The sequence below is a fragment of the Haemaphysalis longicornis genome, unplaced genomic scaffold (assembly GCF_048455015.1).
Source record: "Haemaphysalis longicornis isolate Haplotype H1 unplaced genomic scaffold, Haemaphysalis longicornis Haplotype H1 scaffold_34, whole genome shotgun sequence".
In the NCBI taxonomy this organism is placed as follows: domain Eukaryota; kingdom Metazoa; phylum Arthropoda; class Arachnida; order Ixodida; family Ixodidae; genus Haemaphysalis; species Haemaphysalis longicornis.
The window spans coordinates 1,085,695-1,091,341 of NW_027526351.1; positions in this window are offsets into that span (position 1 = coordinate 1,085,695).

Here is a 5,647-nt window from a genome sequence, read left to right on the forward strand (position 1 = left end):
CTCCAAATGGCCGCTGCTCGTCGTTTGTTATGTGTGAAGTAACGTGTTTAATAATTGAACGAAGAAAACATGTAGGTTATAGTATGTTTACTGGTGTCGAATTGTTGTCTTTGTGGCGATATTAATTGGAGTGTTACACAAACATTCTTTTTGCTTTGCGTTTATTCAAAATTCATATGAGGACGTCTTTGATTCGAAGTCATGAAAACAAATGTACTACAATCATATATTGCACATACATTTTTTGTTCACAGTATAAGATTAAGCAAAAATATGACATATGCAAATTTGGGGATACACTATTGTACAATAGGAAAAAAACGTGCTACATACACATTTACAATAACGTGGTTAGGCGGGCTACTTGGTATTCTGAATTCATGGCTGTAACTTTTGCGCAACTTTAGACGGACACAGATACAAGTCTTCGTGTCCCTTTTTGTATCTGCCTCCGCCTAAAGTTGCGCAAAAGTTACAGCCATGAATACACATTTAGGTACACAATACTTGATTACGAAAGAAGAACTCCGAAAGCTCTAGTCCCCACAGAGATTTTTTTTTTCGCGCACACCTCGGCAGGGGAAGAAAAGAACTTGAAAGTTCCACTCAATGTATACTTATTTCTTGGGCTCATCTCGAGACAGGAATGTTCCTTAGACATTAAAAAAATTCGTTTCAGTTCAGAGACAATAATTGGGAACCTATATGTTAAACGAAAGCACGCACACGTATGCTTCAAGCCCTGCCGTTCGGGTGAGTTAACGCAAACTCTGAAAGAAAGCGTTGAACAGCCCATTAACCTGCATACACTTCGGAGAAATCATGTTCACACCAACAAAATGCAGCCATAAAAAACTGTTGCAACACAATGACCGCACTGTAGACACTCATTGCTGGATTATATCTACGCACAAAAACAATGCGCAACTATGTGCACGTCGTAGAACACAGAACCCAAATCGAACGCACCCATCTTTTCTTTTAATGGCGCGTGAATGAACAGTCTGCTTACCGCGGGTGGGAGGGAAGGCTGGGGGGAGAAGACACCCAGAAATAAAAGCTTCCCCATATTGTAAGCCGCAGATATCGGCCAGGTGTTACAAGCCGCCCTCTAGCTCGGGCAGCGCCTCTTATCTTGTCCGATACGGTATGACCATTCTAACTTGAGAACTATGGAACACCAAACCCACTCGCGATAAGATGGCAAGGCGCGGGCGCGCAGTTTAGATTGAACAGCAAGCCGGCAATGCTACTGTTTTTATTTATTTATTTTTTAATGAGCGAAACGCTTGCAATGGCCGATGCAGAAAACGCATGTATTTCGGTTCGGCCTTCCACTGCTTTATGTGAAAATCGACTTGCATTGAACACTGCGGTGTTACGTCAGGTTTTTCGGAGCACTGAAGTAACGCTTGGCAGTAGTTTCGCCGCAAATATACGTTTTGGAGCAAGACGGCGGAGTCAAAAAAAAAAATCGCGCCAATCCACTCCGTGAATGTGGTTGGAAAGCAAAGCTGTAAACGGCACCCATAACGATTACTCATGCGACGTCACTTAAAATCACTCACATCGCTCTACAAATAGTAAAACCAGAGAGAAGTGCACTTAACCACACCATTTATTACTTCAAAGAGATATTCTCGTTATGGTTAACTCAATGCATGATGCATGAACGGTGTTTGGTTGAGTTGTATTGGTGTAGCACAAGAGTGGAAACTTTTTTTTATAAAATCAAAGTAAGCTCCAACCCGGTGTTAGACGACCTGACTTCTCCGTCTCTGCGCCGCAGACGAAGGCGACGAGACTTGCGGCTGAGAAAAAGGAGGAAGAAATACTGCTGTTCAGATTTCTGAACGGCCCAGAGTGCAGCCCTGGGGAGTGATTCCTTCTTCTGTGGGGCCCATATGCAGTCCGCGCGGCCTGTGTTCTCTCCACCCGCTGAAGCTGGGTAGGTAGAGAGGGCCTGGAGAGTAGCATCTCCCATTGCTCTTATGGGTAGTTGACGGAAAGAGGAGGGTGCTCAGGGCTAAAGTCGCACACCCCGATTACGGGGCGGGGTGTTCCTACTTCTGAGCAAAATTTACATTCAGCGTCGTAGCGTTTCGGGTGCATTAACTAAATACGCGTAGGCTGTGGGAAGGAGCCCGGATTATATGAGCCGTATAGGGTAGTTTGTTGTTCTCTGGAAAGGTCAGGGTAAGGAGAAGGTACGGTCTGTCTCAGAAGGCGATAATGCTGGATTATCTCCCTGGACGTGACAAGCGGGTGACTGTCCTCGTGCAGCTCCATAGCACGGGAGGTAAAAGCGCAGGCGCAGGCTTGTTGGGTGGGAGTATTTGTTGCCCTCCATTGAAGCGTGAGGGGTTGTCCAGATGAGCTGAATGGAACCGTTTGGGGAGTGGTTTTTAGCACGCACAGTGCAGGTCAGGACACCCAACCCGACCGGTAATTCCAGTAGGATTGCTGGGAATCGGTGACTACCCTCCGAACCCCTGGTTGAGTGAGAGCCAAGGTGATGGCTGCCTCTTCTGCTGCCGTCATTTGTTGGGTCCTAAGCGAGGTACACGCAAGGAGGCTGGTTCTGGAGGTGGCCACGATGATGGCGTGTTGTTGCCCTCTATGTTTGGAGAAGTCTCTGTAGATAACTGCATGAGCCCCACCGAGGGTGGTGTTTAGCGCTTGAGCCGGTGCTTTTCGGTGACCCTCGTCATGTGGGGGGTACATATTTCTAAGCAAAGGGAGCATCTTTAGTTTTAGTCACCAAGAGTCTGGGAGTACGTCAAGCGGAGTGACATTCTGGGCTGCCCAGCCAATCTGGTGAAGCATGCGGTTACCCACCGCAGTTCTGAGTCGGACCTTCTGGTTAGAAAGATGGCCTTCTATCAGCTCTTCCACCGTGTTGTGGAGCCCGTGCTAAGCAGCCTCAGTGTGGACGCACTCATGAGAAGACCAATGGCCTGCTCAACCGCCTTTCTAATCGTTATATAAAGCATCTCTATGTCTTCCTCGTCGAGAAGAAGACAGGGGGTTGACGTAAGTGACTCTCGAGAGGACAGAAGCTTCAATTAATCGAAAGCTACCAGATTCCTTTAGGCCTCGCTTCTTGGTGGCAACTGGCCTGATCATGTGTATGATTTGATTATTGCTGTTTTTAGGCGCTACAAGGAGACGTCACTCTTGGTGTTATCCTCGAGATGTAGGTCCAGGATCTTGATGCTGGGGCTTGGAGTGATGGCCTGGTCATCAAGGAGTATTTGAATGTATTCCTTGATTTGGCGTGAGGGCGGACGACAAGAAGCTGGGATTTTTTACGTAAATACTGGAGGCCACAGGCTTTAGCACATTGGCGTACTAAAAGTGAGATCCCATGGATTGGTGCGAGATTCCTTTATTTTTGTAACTCTTAGCACATGAGCAAGGTGCGCACAGGGCCTCTAGACGGGCCTGAAGGGTCGTGTTACGCTTTCACGTGGCATTCAGCGAGAAGGCAGGGGGTAAACCCGTAGATGTGCTTGGTGAGTACACCATTTGTCTTCCCGTGTTCGCGTGGCCTCGTAGCTAAATCGGTAGGACAACGGGCTCTCACTTTGTTAGTCTATTAGTTCCAGGTTCGATTCCCGGCGGTGCCCGTAAATTTTTATTTGTTCGCTGGAGTTTTCTGGTGACACAACGGTCGCGAAAGAACCCTTGGGGGGTAGAGGTAGAAAGCTTTGCTTTAAAATGCTGAGGGCGCAGCACCTCCATGCCACCAATCGCTGTGGTAGTAGGTACGCCGTGAAAGGCAAGAAGCGCGTACAGTTGAGCTTGCCTTCTTTGTGAGCAGGTGCGTCGTGATGACATTGGATGGATTGAGGAGAGTCACCGGAGGAAATGTCCAATGAAGTCGCAAACCGTCCTCGACTTGGGGCCCAAACCTAGACTCATACCTGCTGCACGGAACAACAAAAAATACCTTGATAAGTATACTGAATCGACATTCCAGCAGTTACTAAGGCAATCAAAAGACGGCAGGGCCACCACAAATTGGTCTGGCGAGCAAGAGTGTGCGTGCCAAAGACGCGTTTACTTCTACCAAAACTTTGCGTACTTGCACAGCTGGGATATATTTGCACATTATTTTCCACTCCAACACGAGTGACATGTCTCATTAACTTCACGTTACATACGCGAATTAATTTGAAAACAGAAGAGTGCAATCGGTCGGCTTTTAAGGAATTCACTATAACTTGTACAAAGCTAATTTGCTTACCTGTCGTCTTTGGAGAAGGCGAGAAACTTGGCCGAACTTCACCGCCCTGTGTTCCTGCACCACAGAGCTGCGCAGGAGTGGTAACGCTCCTTCCTCCGCTACCCCATATTTAGAATTCAAATGTATTTTATAATGCAGCAAAACTTTCAGCCCGTGAAGGCGTTTAGGCAACGCGCGCAACCCTTCGCACGCCGGCTCGCTCACGCACGCACCGAACTGGCCCACCGTGCACGCCGAGAGAAAGAAAAAAAAATGTTGGTGCCGGTGAGCTGTTGCGCATGCGTGAGGAGGCAAGGAAGCGTTGTCGGCGTGGAAAGAAAGAAACGCCGAGGGAAAGGGAAGGGCCACGCCGCAGCACCGTGCCGCTAGGATCGCCACAATTTCGGAAACCGAAACTAGCCAAAGTCGCCGCCCAGTGCTTTTACATCGGACAATCAGGCCGATGTATCAACGAAAGACTGCGTGAGCATAGATATGCCTGCCAACAAGTCAGCACATTGGGAAATCTTGCGGCACACCGTGCGAGGTGCAAGTGTGAGGTGGAATTTGACAAAACCACCATTTTGTTGCGCGCTAAAGATAAAATGTCCCGGGAGATTTAAGAAGCGTTTTAAATGATTTCAAGACGTGAGGGTGAATGCGTGAGCACCCCTTCGATTGCGATCACCCAGCGTGAGATTACGTGTTTAGAATCATCTTTCTAACGACTACACGTCGACCCGCTTCGACCACCGCTATGTTTTTATCTCTTTTCATCTGTATTTTTCACCCGTGTGACTCCCCTCCTCATCTATCTGGAAATTGTTGTTGCATTCTGTGTTTTCTATATATGTTTTTGTTTTGTTTCGAATAAATCAGTTGTCAGTGCGCCGCCTTCTCGTGAAATTCTACGTTTTTTTCTTGTGCCCGTCTCTGTGTTCACAGCAAGCGCAACGTACCTTCAACACCATGTTATACCAACTAGGCCGACATCAAGCTTTACGGAACTATGTACTCTTAACGTGGTACACTGGTGGTCGAGTGGTAAGTTAAAAAGGAGAAACTTTAACCAACCAGTTCTGCGGTGGCATTGTCGGGTTGCCGTTGTTAATGTGCACTGCATTGGCGTAACACAAAGATCCATCTTACAATTTAGCAAAAACACTGGAGGATATTTATTGAAGCTATTTTGCTATAGATAAAGTTTGCTGTAAACGCACGTTCCCTGATTTGTATTGAGATTCGTTTGCATGACACCGCTTTGGAAGCCTTAGGGAAACTTTCAGCATTCCGGCGACGACACCCCGCAATTCTGGAGCCCGTTGCAGTACACGGGATGAACAAACCGTTCCAAAAATTACGCTAGTTAAACATACCCAAAACATTTCAACTCTAACTGCTGTATTTATACAATATTCT